The sequence below is a fragment of the Pezoporus occidentalis genome, unplaced genomic scaffold, assembly GCF_034315485.1.
Source record: "Pezoporus occidentalis ecotype Australia unplaced genomic scaffold, CSIRO_AGI_Poc_V1 ctg235, whole genome shotgun sequence".
In the NCBI taxonomy this organism is placed as follows: Eukaryota; Metazoa; Chordata; class Aves; order Psittaciformes; family Psittacidae; genus Pezoporus; species Pezoporus occidentalis.
The window spans coordinates 168,637-184,582 of record NW_026914233.1 but is presented as its reverse complement, the minus strand read 5'-3'; the positions used below and the strand labels follow the sequence as shown (position 1 = coordinate 184,582).

Sequence of the window (15,946 nt, the reverse complement as noted above, 5' to 3'; positions counted from 1 at the left end):
GTGAGTAAGAATATGGTGCATCTCTGCTTGATAATGGGTAATCCTTGCCACTGATGACAGTATATGTAATCCATAGCTAAAGCACTCATTGTCATCTTTTGCTGATGCAAAATGATGCTGTTACTGTTTGCTGATAGCATTCCCTGAAAGCAGTGTATGAACTGTCACACTTACAGCTTTCCTTTGCAAAGCTCTCTTGAGAGCTGTGTAAAGGTCCAACTTGTTAATGGAGATGAATACTCTATGGTCTCTCATCACTCCTTCTGCATCAGAAAGGTTTTATCCAATGTGCTGTAAGACTGAGGGAAAGATTTGCCTAATTAAAATTGGTTTGGCTGTCTCTGGGATCAGGATATAAAGGACAAGACATAATGCCACAAGTGGGCAATGCATTAAATGTTGCAAGCAGAGTTACTGATCTTAATGCAGACAGCAGCAACCACAGGAGCTCTTGCTTCTAAGAGAAGCACAAGAGGACTTGTGTGATTCTTAGAGTACGAAGCACCTCTGACATCTAGGTTAATTTTCCAAGTCATCGTTTCATCAGTCCATTGCATCCATGAAGGGTGGAGCCCTCAAATGAAGTTCTCGTCCCACTGTTCAGAATCAGGTTTTCAACTTCACCATGTCAATAGCATACTTGTAAGAACTAAATAATTTGGGGAGCAGGGCCCTGTTTACAGGCTCACAGAACAGCCGAGGTTGCAGGGACCTCTGGAGGTTGTGTGGTCAAAACCTCTACAGCTTCTCTGTGTGACCTTGTGTTGGACCATTCTCACAGTGAGTGTTTCTTCTGTTTGAATGCAATAGTTTATGCCTCAGTTTGTGCCTGTTTCCTCTTGTGATTTCACTGGCCACTCCAAGAAAAGTCTGGCTCCATCTTCTGTACTCTCCCTTCTTTGTCACAAGGGGCATGCTTCTGGCTTATGGTCAACTTGCTGTCCACTGGAGCTCCTAGTTCTTTCTCTGGCAAGACTTGGTGGCTACCTGTCCTCACCTGCAGGCCCTGCTCTATCCAATAGGTCTGAGGTCACAGGAAGATTTAATGTCTTAATACCAGATTTACTTATTTGGAGATATTTGACATGATGCTGGATTTTGATTTAGAAGAGTGGTACGGCGTTATGCTGAAATCACAACACAAGCATGATGTGATGATTGTAAAGTACAGTGGAATCTCAATACAACCTGATTGCCCAGGCCAGTGGACATGCTCCACTGCAACAAAGAGGGAGGTTTTGTCCTAATTAGAGAGGTTCCATCCAGCGATTGAATGAAAACATGGAAATGTTCAGAGGGGCTGCAGAGTGAGGCATTCTTAGCAGTTTGCATTCTGATGCTTCATTTCTAAGAATCAATGTTGTCTTTTTTTCCATGGTAAGTCATTGTAGCCAGTACTTATGAAGGACAAAGCTTGTACTTCATTGAAATCGAGTCCTGAAAGTTGTCAGGGGGAAAAGGAGATCCTGCATATGGTTGGGAGCTATCTGGAGATTCAGTCAGTGTCTATAGGGTAACTGTTCATGACCTTTCAGATCTGAGATGTGTCTGCATTGAGGAAGAGGCACAGCTCACTTGAAACATCTTCAGTATCAAGGCATTTTCTGTCTCCATCAGGAGTTTCAGGTTTGAATAGCAGTTAAATCAGGTGTATGTTGTGCCATCAGTGTGTGACATGCCAGCTCTGCCATGGAACACGGTGGGAGTTTTCACCAGGATGTAAGGTTACAGGTGGTTAATACGGTCTCATTGCTGGCATTGCTGCTGATGTTCAGGCATGTGGAATGAAGTGAGTTAGATTTCAGTTTTCCATGGTAAAAAAGGAGATGGTGGGAGAGGGCAGCCTAGGTAAGATGTGTGTTACAGACCGTATATACAGGAAGCTGTGTTAATCTTTGAGAGGCTTGTAGAAAGCAGAGGCAGTTTCTAAGCAGCAGTAGCCAAAATGTGGAGAGCTGCAGGTGTTATACATCCCATTTTCTGTGCTGTGGTACTGGAGCTACTATAAGTGACTGGTGAAAACTCATCATAAAACAGTTGAATGCTTTGAGCAGTTGAACACAGCCCAGTCAGATCTGAACTAGGGAGCACTGTCTGTCTGCCAGGAAATGGGTAACTGCACCCTGTTCAGTTGAACTTTCATGGAATTAAACTGTGGTCAAATCCACCATGGGAAAAGTGTTCTGCTTATGGATCCTGCATACAGGGGATCCGGCTAGCAGGTGCACAGGTAATGCTCTATATGCTGTACAGGCTGAAGTGGGAAATTAAGCACATACAAGTGCCTTCCCCCATAAGTCTCACTGATAGAATCTGCAGTGGCTAAGCAGAAAACCTGGTGCTTGGGTTTGGATGACCAGATTTAGGTACCCACGAGGCACTGCAGCTACAGATATGTTCAAGGAACCTCAGTGTGATTCCCCGAGTAGCTCTACCAAAAAGTCCCTCTGACTGACTTTTCCCACTGTCCCACTAATTCACGCAGCTCCTGAAAACCTCTGAACAGTGTCCAAAGGCACTTTCTGGGAAGCAGGGCTGGGTTTTTTTGTTACCTTAATTGCTGAACATAAATCTTGGCCATTCTGTCAATCTCCAGTGTCTCAAATCAGCAGCATCCCTGTTTCTGAGCTAATACTGAAATTTAACTCAACTGAAATTAACTCAGTCCACAAGAATTGACCTTTAACAAATCAAAGAAAATGACAATTCAGAGATGCAAATCAGGCCTTTTCTTTGTGTGCAGTAAAGTGTGTGAATTCCATAAGGCAGGAGCATGTTCTTCATTAGATGATATACACACATGGAACGTAATGCTCTGGAAAGTCTGCAAAGAAATCTTGGAGTCCTCTACTTATATTCCCCCAAATCAATAACCTGCAGAAGTATTGCGGTCTGTAATCCATTACACTGAAAGCTCTGGAGAGCAATAGGAGCCACATGGCACAGAGCCATATATATTTAAATTGAATGCTTTGTGGAATGTGATGAATAAACATCTCGGACTAACACACCCACTTCTGTAAATGTACAGGGTGCACCAGCTGGCACGAGAAGCTGGAAGAATTGCTATTACCAGGAAGATCTGAACCAATGGACTGTATGGATATAGATATGTTTGAAGGCATCTGCTCTTCCCATTACAAGGTAAGACCCAAAGGGTTTTTTTTTCCTGCTGGTTTAGTTTCTCTTCAGTGCAGTGCGCTTCTCTTCTGTGGCACTGCCCAAGATGGCAAGTGAAGCTTGTTTTCTGAAGCTAATAACTGTGGCCTGCAATGAATGTGTAACCGAACTATAATCAGACCCAAAATGGTTTCAGCTTTCGAAAGTCAATGACAGATGTGGCTCCTCAGGGCCTGTATGATTTGAAGAGTTACTATGTAAAGCATCTGTTCAGATAGCTCTACAGGTTGTCTATTTTTAGTATGTGCTAATAGGAGACCTTCCCACTCACCTAAGGCATCTTTTTTATGTGCTTATTAATTGCTGTAGATTGAAGTAGGTTTGAAACCTGAACTACTTCAGTGTGGGATCTTAATCGGGGGGAAATGTCTCTCACTGGAGATGCAAGTTAGGCCATTTTCTGTGTGGAGTCTTGGTGTTCTTTCCCTTTCAGGATTGCTTTATGGTTTGCTTACAGAAACTGCTGCATTTTTCTTTCTTTTCCTATCTATTTCAGCAAAAACTAATCACATTGCACTGAGCCCAGGGCGGTGGAGCGCTTGATGCGTTCTGTTGACATCTTTTGCCTGAAGCCTGGGTATGCTGTCACTTGTCCTGAGTGCGTCCTTTACTGAGCTGTTGTCAGGGAAGGGACAAAACTCAGGTTTTCCACATCTTATTTGGAACTGGTAGAAACACGAGAGAGAGAAATGAGACAAACTAAGTTTAAAGTCAAACCTCTCATTTCCAAGGTGAGGTAGTTCTGTGTGGCTGAGGGATGGCTGTGTGGGACTTCGCATTATGATTCTGATCAAAGCAGGATTGCTACAGAGCAAATGCATACCCATAGCACCAGCTCTGTTTTACTCAAGAGCTCAAATCAGGCAGCTGTGCAGTTGCAAAAAGGGGCAGTTACGAGTGGTCTTGGCTGGTCTCAGCTTTAACCAAGAGAGGACTTTCACCTGAAGTCACTCCATTTTCACCAGGCAGTGTTACATGATGAGGGAAGCGTCTGTGCTGGGGCAATGAACTGCTATTGCTTCTGTCTGTACAGAAATACTGGACACCAGTGTTAGCAGTCTGCTGTTCTCATAAATACTGGTCCAGTGTTATCAGTCTGCCATTTCCAGGAGCATGAGATGCTCGCCTCCAATTCTTTTGTGGAAGAGCTAAATGGAAGGGATCCTCTCCCTAAGGTGGGGATTGAACAGCCTCTGGCACTGCATCCTATGGAAACAGGAGATGCTTGCTGACATAACGGGAATAAAATGTACAAAGTACTTAGAAAATGCAAAGATAAGCACTAGCAAATACAACTTGCAAGGAAAAACACACTCAAACTTTCGAGTGCTTGGGACATTCCAGTAATTTTCTGTAATGGTTGTTATGGAGGCATGCCCATAGACTGTGAGAACCAGTAAAATCTGGTCTAGATAGCAGACCCTTCTCTAAAGGGTTCATTTCCCCTCCCAGATGCCTGTGTAACCCTTGGTATCTGTACACAAGTGCTCCAGTGGTATCTGTATTACCACCAGTTACTGCCAGCTTCCACAAGTAGAAACGCTGGCCTGGCTCGTGCTTTCTTGTTTGAGCTTCTTGGCCCTTACATGTTACAAAATCCCCAGCTTTAGTGCAGATCCCTAATACAATGGAGGGGAGGGGAATGACAGCCTTGGTTTCACATATCTGAAATGGGAATGGCATTTTGTGTTGCCACCTTGCCTGCCTTAATCATGTCATTCTCCGATTCGGAGTGTCTAAGTCTGTACTTCCTAGCATGGCAGTTAGCCCAGGCCTCTGGCTGTTGCGTGGCAAGTAATCCTTCCAAACAGGATTTGCATTCTTGCAGCAGCCATTCTGGGGATAGAGGATGAATACATGGAGGCAGATTCTGCTTCCCCACACGTAGCTCAAGTCCAGCCGTTCAGAACATGAGTCAATGACAAACTGACTTGCTCATAAAGTGACTCCCTTCAGAAAAGACCTGGTGGCTAGGGAAAGTGCACAGGGGCAGAGCGTTTGCAGTGTCTTTAGTTGAGTGGATTTATAGGCACTTATTCACAGCAAAAATGTTGTTAGAGCCTGAGAGTTGCTTTGTTAGGTTTCATTTGCCAAAGGCTGTTATCCCTGCAGAGTTGTCGTGTGGAAATGGGAGCTTGCAGCCTAGCTACTTCTCTGTTCTGTCTTTGTCTTCACTTTAAACTTCAGTGCTCTTTCAGTGCTGTGTACTCTCTAATGTATGTGAGATGGTCTGCTACAGCGACTCTTCAATTTGGGCTGTAGGATAGACTAAATAACTGGAGGTAATAGTGGCTTAAATCAAAGCCAGACCTTGATTTCTTGACTTTTATACTGTCATTTATTTGTGGGCATTATTCTTGATGGCCTTCTAGGTATGCTTATCCTGTTCTAGCTGAGAAGGTATAGAAACATCAAAGATAACTTAGGAAGTGAAGGAACAGACTATGTTCTGGTTTATACCCAACACGGGTGTTCTGGTATTAACAGAAGCCATGTGATCTTCAGCTATTTTCAGCAATCTAACTTTGGAATGAAGGCCTGAAGAAGCAGCACCTGGAAACTTCTGGGAAATCATGTATTAATGACTAAAAATGTCCATCAACTCATAAAAATGTTTTGTAGCTCTTGATGGTTTTCTCTGCAGAACATAAAGATGTATGTGTTTGTTCTTTGTATTGAAGCACTGGTGACTTATAACTGCAACATTTCTTTGCAGACTTCAGGACAGCTGAATCAGAACCAGTTCATTTTTGTAAGAGTTCATAGTTCACTGAAAGGTTTCCATATGTGAAAGATCAATTTATTTCATCTGACTTGCTCCTGTCTTTCTCCTTTCTGGCACACTGAATTTGATGTTCCTATTAGTCACTTTTACTAGTAGTGCTGAGGGACCCTAGGTGCTGATGAGGCTTCAGTTGTGCTGGGTACCACACCGGGTCCAACAAAAGTTGCAAATGCACCTTTCTGCAGAGGGCTTATGATCAAGGAAGCAAGAAAGATTAGATGGGTTCAGACCCAGGAGCACAGGAGAGCAAGGCCTTTTTCATCAGCATGGTAAGCAATGGCCTCAAGGGCCCTCAGGCAGCCGTTTACATGTGCAGCTCTGTAGCCTGGAGGTGGTCGAGAATCAAAGCTTTTCATCCTTCCAAGTGGAGATGGATCCAAAGGCTTTCCTGTACTGTCACCATAGTACTCCTATGTTGTTTTGATTTGAATGGGAGCAGTTTGATTTAAATCGGCTTGGAAACAGGAGGACTTCTTGCAGAAGCCTTTCCCTTTAGGAAGCCAGGGTGATGCACAGCTTGCCTGTCCTGCAGTGTAATTTGTCCTGACATTTCCTGGCACAGTAAGTTCTTATGAACTGCACTGACACTTGACCTGTGTGACATAATTGAAAACACTTTTTCATAATACTTCCACTTGAACTGAAAGCAGCCAAACTGTCTTTTCTAATTTCAGCCCTTTTGATCCCTTGTCCCCAGTGGTAAGTTCTGCTTTGCAGTGTTTCCCAGTACTGCCTGAAGTGAAAGGTTGAGATAACTTTGGCTTGCTAGCTGTTTATCCCCAGCTGCTACTCAAGAGCATTCTAAAAGTCCTTGATCCTTCCTGAACTAAATCCTTACGGGCTTAGCTTCAGAAGTTAACCCTGTCAAAGCAGACTTTAAGAGATAGAAGTAACAGAGCCAACTAACAATCAGGTGTTTGTGCTTGCCTCCATTTGTTACTACTAATATTGGACATCAGTTGGTTTTGTTTGTGTTGATGCCATTGAACATGCTGATGGAATTCAGTATGCATAATTCACTGCACTTGATGATCTGGCCCTGACAAGTTTGATTATTATTCCTAATAGTAAGCAACATTCCTTTTGGGGTGGTAGGAGACCATTATGTGCAACATGGGTGAAAAAAGCCCTATGGGTGGTGAAATGCAGTCGAGTGTGGTGGGAATTCACCAGTAAGGAGATTGGGAGCATGACCTCTGGTTTAATAGCTGGTATAAAAGTAAATTGGTATATTGTGTAAAATCAGCTGGGAAACCTGCTACAAATGTAAACTTGCCATGAGACTAATTTAAGAGGGTCAATAAGTATGGGCAAAACCAACTGGGTACGTGGTTAGGTTATGCAGGATGCATAGTGTTTCCTCTCATTCCTTGTCAAACATAGAAACAAAAACTTGGACACTTTTAGGTCTCTGCTTATTTAGCCTTGGGTTCCTTACAACCTATAACAAGTCCTGGTTTTGAGGGCAACCCAGTATCAGCTATGCGAGGTAAGGAAATGCCCTTATCCAATCCCTGGTACAGATGGCTGCTGAGATTAGCCCAGGATCATGCAAAGCAGAGAACTAAATTCCACTCCTAAAACCAAGTGCCAGACCTGGCTCTTCATTCAGGGCTCTTACACCAGTGGGCTGATCTTTCTGCAGATTGAGGAGGCCATGCCATTCCTATCCTTGATTAGATTAAGGATCACTCTGTTGAGTTTCAGCTGCGCATTTCTAGGTCAGATTTAAAGTGAGTGAAAAGGTTGCGCGTCGTTTCAACTTTTTGCTGTTCAGGAAGAGAACTGAAAATAGTAAATGGAGTAGAGAGAGCTATAGAAATGCAGGAGAGACTCAGTTTTGGAGCTCAGCTGCTTACAAAAAAGGAGGCCAAACTGAACTTTTCAAATCTGATCTCTCTGCAAAGGTGAGGCTGCAGCTGAGTCACAATCACCTTGGGCTAAAGAAGCCTCTGTAAATAAAGATCCTCATCCTGGAAATCAAATCAGTATAAAAACTATTACAAATGTCCAGAGTGACTTGTGTGTTTCTATATCTGCACTGTTAATGACAAGTTAGGTTATGAAAAGTGCGCTTTTAAAGCTCTATTTGTGGCAGAAGACTTTTGTTTCTGTTTTTATCTTTGTTTTGTTCCTCTCTACATGCATGTACCGATTGCTCAGATTTAGTTAGATGTCTACTGCTTGAGCAAGCCTTTGTAAAGGCAAATGCAAAGTAAAACCCTTTTTGAAACGAGTGCCTTTCAGCTCTTTGCATACCAGCAGCTGCTCTAAAAAGTCAAAGGAATGCTCAGGAGTAGGAAGGCAGAAGCACATCATGTGAAGTTTTGCAAGTGAAGGCCAGCATCCTCTCCTGCACATAGCTGGAGTTGTTTATAGCTGCAGAGAGCTAGCTGAGTGCTGAATAAAAGTGCTTAGAAAGTGGGGAAAGAGTTTGGCTTCTAAATGTTCTATAAAAGCATGTTTTCATGCATTCCGGTGTGGGGTCCTGATTTAAGTTGTTGGCATCTTTCTAAAGGCGTATTGAAAGCCATGGGAAAATGGGATACATGATAAACTATGTCAGAAGGAGGAATGGTGATTTCTTTTGCTAGAGAGCGAGACAAAGTTGGTCTGGAGCATGGTCTTAAGCACAAGGTCCGATTGGGGGGTTTTGTATGGCTTTAGCCAAATTACCTAATTTACCCACCTTAAATCTTTCCTTTGGTTAAATGGAGTAATAGCATTAGCTTTGTATGACTTTGGGAATGAAATGTGTGTGTGGGGGGAATCATGTGCAGTTGCTGAAGATCTGTGTTGTTAAAGATGTAAAGTGCTGTTATCCTATGACTTTGGTCTAGTTTGAACGACCCAGTCAGCAGGCAGCTTTGTCTAGACATCTGAGTGAACTACCAACAAAGTATTTAATCTCCTAAATCCCCTACTGGGGTTGTCTTTTGATTACCTCAGTGGCATAATTCCTGCTTTCTTTTATAGCTATTCAGAGCAGAGATGGTCTGATCCTGGTTTAGAATGTTACATTCTCTGTCCCAGTCATTTTGCTGAATGCTCTGAAGAACTGTATGTTTTGCTCACCTAGCTGCCTCTATGGCTGGCTTTCCTTGCTCAGCTTAGCCAGATCTTGGAGGTAGGGTATATTATCTATAAATTTGAGGTGGTTCATCTGCTTTGCCTTTTATGCTGAGTCTTTTCTTTTCCACACCATTCTCCAGAAGAGACTTTCAAAGCTAAGAATGACTTTAAGGAGTCACCTTGTACTGTTCTCCTTTCTGATTTGACCTGTTAGCTGCTGCTGTTACCATCCGGTGGAGGCAACTGTTCACCAAAAACGGTGCAGGGAAAATCTTGTTGCCAGCTCTTTGCTTTACATTGAAGAATGTTTTGCCTGTCATGGGAGGCTCACTGATTGGCAGTTGCCGATTCCTCTTTTCAGATTGGTCTTCATGTCCTTATGTAGAATCTCTCTTAACGTGCTACTGTCTTAGGTGCACATCATCTACTTTATTTCCTGATTCTGCCCTGCAACCCGTTAGCTTTCAGAACGGAGGCCGTCAGGTACCAATTGGCAGAAACCACCAGACCACTCTTATTTTGGACTCTCCTTAGCAATGTCATAACACAGTGTTCTTCAGGTTTCTGTTTCTTAGCAGCAACTTACATCTTTCCTTATCTCTCAAACTCAATATGTTCATGTCATGCCTTACTTTTCCCCTTTGGAAGAATTTGACATCTTCCACCTTTCCCCTTAGGCTGTTGAAATCCTTCCTTCATCTTGCTGTGCCTTTCTAGGTCAATTTAAGTTGTCTGCTTACAGGTGATCAATCTGCTTTTATCCAGCTTTACACTAAGTGGGATCTTCTTTGTCTTTCTCTTCTGGGACTCTGTCACCCCTTGAACTTTTCCTATGTAGAGAAATGAGAACATTCTGCTTCTTGGTCACAAAAAACTAAACACATTTTCATGTTGGTAGTTAGCTTTTTATTGTCTTACCTCCTTTCAGATCAAATAGATTTGCATGGTGTCTCTTCATCTACAAGGAACTGTAGTAGCATTCCTAGTCTCTTGTGCTAAACTTACTAGACAGGCATGTATAACACCATACCTGCCTCTTGCAGCTTCACTTGCATGAAAACAGTGCTTTGTGCTCCTCATGCGTGTACGTAACTTCCCAGTGACATTGTGTTCTTTAAAGTTTCTACTCTTGTTCCATCCAGCATCTTTTATAGTTTAATGTTGCTGCGCTCATGATTCAAGTTGCAGGACACCTGATTTCCAGGTGTGGAGGTGTGAAGGAAATTGGGAACTCGTTAAAGGAATGTTGGCAAGAATGGAGGTGGCAATTTTCAGTCGCTCATCCAGCAATAGGGTGAGAAATCTGAATGCCGGTGTTCTCTCTGATGTAAGGGGCACCGCTTATATTCAGGGAAAGTAGTAGTGATAGGACAAGGGGTAACGGGTTAAAACTGAAACAGGGGAAGTTTAGATTGGATATAAGGAGGAAATTCTTTCCTGTAAGGGTGGTGAGGCACTGGAATGGGTTGCCTGGGGAGGTTGTGAATGCTCTGTCCCTGGCGGTGTTCAAGACCAGGTTGGACAAGGCCTTGGGTGATGTGGTTTAGTGTGAGGTGTCCCTGCCCATGGCAGGGGGGTTGGAACTGGATGATCTTAAGGTCCTTTCCAACCCTAACTATTCTATGATTCTATGGAGAAAAAAAAGAGCAAAATGGAGTGACCTGAGCCTCATGCTGTACACATGGCAGATCAGAACTGAGCAGTCCTAATGAAATAGCCCTTTCTTCTCTCCTCACATAAGCAGCTTCTGGGAAAGAAGTGTTGTCATTTTTTCCCCTGCACTGGTAGAAAAGTGATGTGATAAAACCTGTTAGGGACACGTTCCTTTAAAAAACTTCCCTAGAGTGTTGACTCTCAAGTATGAAGACTGTCTGCACTGGTCAGTACAAACGTTCAGGTATAGAGGAAGCCATTCTGCCTATTTTCCTGCAGATCTTTCCCTAAAGATCTGCAAAACATTTATAACTGCTTCAGATATTAGAGGCACAGTCTTCTCTAAGCTGTGTGTCTGTCCCAGTGGAGCAAACGGGAACGTGGAAAGGTGTAGGTTGAACAAATGTAGTTCCCCGAGGGAAATTTGTCTTCATATCGAAGATCCATTTCTTAAGTTCTTGTAATTCTTCACAGGGAAAGAAGTAATTGAGTGCAAGTGAGGAGAATGGTTCTGCAGCTTCCATCCAGCTTGCTGTGTACCAGGCTAGTAAATGCACTAATTTAGAAAGCTTTTAGGACCTCTAAAAACCCCAGACATAGGTTTTCGCTCAGTGTAATTCTGATAATTGCACTGGGCAGCTAGCCATGACTGATTTGAAGGCTACCATTAGGACCTGTCCACTATCATTGACAGCAACACATCTTCTCTGTAGCGGTGTATTCCCATGGAAGGTGTGATGTTGCTGCGCAGAGGTGTGTTTGGGAAGTGCTTTAAGGTTTGTAGATGAAAGCTCTTCTGTCTGGAACATACAAGGTGTTAGAATATCAAATGGGTAGAGGTTTTTATCTAAGATCAGAAATAGATAATTGGCTACTTCCCAATATGTGTTTACTTTTCAGGCTCATAGAATCATAGAATAGTTAGGGTTGGAAAGGACCTTAAGATCATCTGGTTCCAACCCCCAGTCCACAGGGTACAGTGTCCCAGCAGGGCTTGACAAGGCTTAGCTTTGGATGCATGGCTCTCAGCAGTGAGTCTTTCTCAAGAGAAGAGGTGGGTTTGGATAGTACTGATAGTACAAAAGCAGTCTAGTGCCCAGTCTGATAGCACAGCCAGTTTGGTTCCGAGGCAGGAGCTCAGGAGGCAGAGTTGGGGAAGGTGTTGAGGGAGTGGGAAGAGAATTTTCACACTCTTCACAAGTAACATAAGCTTTTTCCTTAATCTAATATCCTGAAATCTGATATGGATAACAACCCATGGGGACATGGAAAACCTGCCATTAAGAACATTTTACAGCAAATACTCAGATCTATTGAAACAAGTGGAACATTGCTATTTTTCTGCCAGCTACCAGCAGCAGTGCTCTGTAGCTGTGGCGTGCTACCTTGCAGTGATGACTAGACTCAGGCTTGCTGAGTGTGTTGTGTGCCTTACTTAAACTTCACAATATCCTTCTGAGGCAGTGTCTGCCTTAGGCCAGGCAGTGCTTGGTGAGTAGTTACAGTGTCATTAGTGCAGCTATTGACAAGTATGATGTTGGCTAAAGTCATGGAAGCTAGCCTCATCACGTGTCATAGATCCTCTTCCCAAGGTCTTAATGCTATGACAACAGGCATGCCCAAAATAGAAATCAGGAGGCTCAGCCCCTGGGAGGGTGATTTCATCATTGGGCAGTGTTTTCTCCCTGAGGACCTTGTGCTGTTTGTCTGCTTTAACTAATCTTCTTTCTACCTTTGTTGCAGAGAAATAGTCTGGCCCTAAACCAACTTCTAAGTGAAGGGTAATTGCGCTCATAAATCTCTTCCACAGGGGGTTGGCACTGTCTTTAGGTTAGCTATACTAGAGATCATACTGAGCTGATGCTTGCCGTGCAGGCTGCAGTGCATGAGCATTGACAACACTTGGGTACCTTCTTTGACAGAATGCCCTTACCAATGTGCAAGGCAAGGTGGTTGTTGGTTTGTTGAAATACAACCAAAACACCACCACCATCTTTTGTTTCCCACCCGTTTCATGACCCTCTTTTCATGTACATATGTTAGAAGCTTAGAGGCTCATTCTCTAGAGAGCCTGCACAGCTCCACTATAATACGTTGGGTCTGTCACATCAGGTGTAATACAGGGTTTTCCCTACCATTATAAAGGGAACAGAACTTGCAAAACATGACCACCAAAGCAGGGTTCAAGCTGATTCCTTGTCATTGAAGCTTACTGTCTGTAGCTGGCAGCTGGGTAATCATGTAACTAGGCAAAGATCAGAAGTAATCCACCACTTTGCATTCTGGCACTGCAGACCTTTCTAAGTACAGTGACTAGCTGTGCAGGGGGGTTCTGTTTGAACCTCTCTCATAGCACCCACAATGTGATGGGAAAATCAATGGAAAAAAAGCTTAGTCTCTTACTTTGAGAGGGATTGCCTGATTGCTGTTATTAAATAGCTGGCTTCTCACTGCTTTGCTGCAACATCTCCATCATCCGAAATAACAGGCTGGCCACAAATACTGATCAATCGCACAGAAATGAACTCATGCCATACTGCTGGGTGGGTAGAGACAAGAACTCTTAAAGAGATACAAGATCATTGCATAGATGTGGAGTGGCTTCTGGGATGTATCCCAGCTGAATTGATTTTTCACTCTCTGCTTCTGTATTTTGGACGGTGATTTTTTTTTTTTGCTATATATGTAATATGTGCTGTATCAGGGCTGCAGAAAACAGGCTACAGCTCAAGTATTTTTGAAAGAAGCATAGGGAATCACTTAATGGAATAAGGATGCTGGGGAGGGACTCTTCATTAGAGACTGTAGTGATAGGACAAGGGGTAACGGGTTAAAACTTAAACAGGGGAAGTTTAGATTGGATATAAGGAGGAAATTCTTTCCTGTGAGGGTGGTGAGGCACTGGAATGGGTTGCCCAGGGAGGTTGTGAATGCTCCATCCCTGGCAGTGTTTGAGACCAGGTTGGATGAGGCCTTGGGTGATATAGTTTAGCGTGAGGTGTCCCCCTCCATGGGAGGGGGGTTGGAACTGGATGATCTTAAGGTCCTTTCCAACCTATGATTCTATGAAGTAACCTTTCTATTGAGTTAATCATTGAAATGGTGTTGGCTGTATTTGTACAGTTGTACTCAATGATTTGAACAGAACAGATTGGAACAGGACTGGTCGCAGGAGTATGACAAAGACTTAATAGCAAGGAAATAGGGTTTATTAGAAACTCCGTGGTCCTGCACTGACCCTAGAGAACACTGAACTAAGCAGGACCTCTGTTGGCCATGGTGCTTGTTTCTTGACTCCAAAACAATAAAACTTCAAAGTGTGGATAAAGTTATTGTAGAACGGTCTTCTCCAGAAAGTGTTATTCATTGGGATAAAGCAGCTTTTGGTTTCTGTTTCAGAACTGTTGGAAGAAACATGGATCAGACATTCCCTTCACGAGTCAGTATGAGAGATTTTGGCCCTGTACTGTTAATGATCATAGTTTTAATTGCAGTGGTTTTGCACAGTGTCTTTAGTTGTAATTCTTCTCTTGGAGATGATATATTTTTGTTGTTTTCTGTAATGCACAGCATTGTTTAGCATATTTGAAAATTCTGGTTTGCCCAAACATAGGTTTTCTTCCGTCATTTTGCAGTGCAACAGTGGTGGTTTGTTACCATACTCTAGCAGTCTTCTGAAGAACATCATCTCTCGATTCCTGCATCACTTTAGTGTATTTAAAAGGCTGATATGTTATAGTGTACTTTAGATCAAAAAAGACTTAATGAACACTCCAAGAACATCAGTGACAAATGGCAGGTAATAGTAAATCCTCTCCAGAGCTTTTTTTCTCCACTCTCTAGTTTTAATAGGAAGAATTCAACTATTAATATTTTTATTCTCCTTTATTCAGTGAAGATATAATTCAAAATATAATAGCTAACTGCAGAGTGCCAGAAAAGTCTAAGATAATAAATTACCTTGAAAACTATACAACTTTCTAGAGCTTATTCTTGATTCAGGGTCATATAATTTCATAGCTGCATACTTAGGCCCATGTTCTTTCAGATATTCTCCCACACTTACTGCAGTAGGTTGGCTTTGGTCAGTTTACTATTTGGTGTGAACAGGAGTATCAGAATCCAGTTTCAGGACTAATTTATCTGTTCTAGTCTGTTAAAGGAAATACCAGCAATTTCAGGTCTCTCTTCTGAAAAATTAATTGTTATAGTGTATTTATACTGTTTTCAATTCACATAATTCAACAGCAGATGATGAAAAACGATCATAGATAACATGATTCATTGCCATGCCAAAGCAGGATTGTTCCTGGTGTCGTATTTTATATTGCTTTGCCCAATACACTCTTCAGTGACTTGAAAGACAGATTGCCCATAATTTCCTCTTTCTCCCTAGGTAAGGTTCAGGTTCTTACATGACTGGCAATAAGGGGTTTGTTCTTTGTTGCAGTAAGCAGTTCATCAGTGTGGAATGACACTTGCCGGGTTGATAGAGATGAATTTATGTTTATCACGTAATAATGGAGCAGTTTATAAAACCTCAATGGCTAGGTGGTGAAATTGGAAGAGAAAGTGTGTGACCCCTTGACTTACAAGGGTCTGAAAAGGTGGAGGCATTGCTTCTTGAACGTTAACCATGTAACCGTGCAACTGTATGGAGAAGGCAGCCAGCCAAATGGGTATGCTGCAGGTTATATACTGAGAGAGATTGTAGAGGGAAAAGATGTGCTTTGCTGGAAGACTTCTGCCTCAAGTCAGCAAGACTTCCTAGCTCAGGCTCTCACTGCTTGCCCCTTTATAGCTGTACAGAGTCTTTCCAGGTGGTTTATTAAGTGGTTGTTTTTAGGGTTCAGCAGTAAACATGGGGCTTTGCATTTCAACCTCCTGGGAAAACTCTGTGGTGAGTAGGTTGTCAGCCAGGGGAAGCTGTGGGTTCAGCCCCATGTTGGGGAAGCAGCAATGTTCTGTAACCATACTTACCACTCTCCTTGTAGTCTGGAGAGAGGCTGATCTCTAGTACGAGTCCTTTCCTTTTTCATAACTCTTAATCTACATAGAATCATAGAATGGTTTGGGTTGGAAAGGACCTTAAGATCATCCAGTTCCACCCCCCCGCCGCACCTCACACTAAACCATCTCATGAATAAATTGCCATTCTAACCTCATCCTACAAAGTCATCTTAATCCAGGTGAAGCTTTTCCTTCCTCCTCTCTTCCTTTCCACAGTCCACCAAGTCTTAAGTCCTCAACTAAACC

At 42.8% G+C, this 15,946-nt stretch overlaps 1 protein-coding gene across 3 annotated transcripts in view; it reads left to right on the top strand.

Moving 5' to 3' along the window:
- Window positions 1-15,946, top strand: part of TMEM108 (transmembrane protein 108) — a 157,369-nt gene that overhangs the window by 3,619 nt on the left and 137,804 nt on the right. For all 3 annotated transcript variants that reach the window (XM_062621868.1, XM_062621871.1, XM_062621867.1), the window contains exon 2: window positions 3,032-3,144. The gene's annotated coding sequence lies outside the window, so the exon portion shown is untranslated. The remainder of the gene's footprint in view (window positions 1-3,031; window positions 3,145-15,946) is intronic.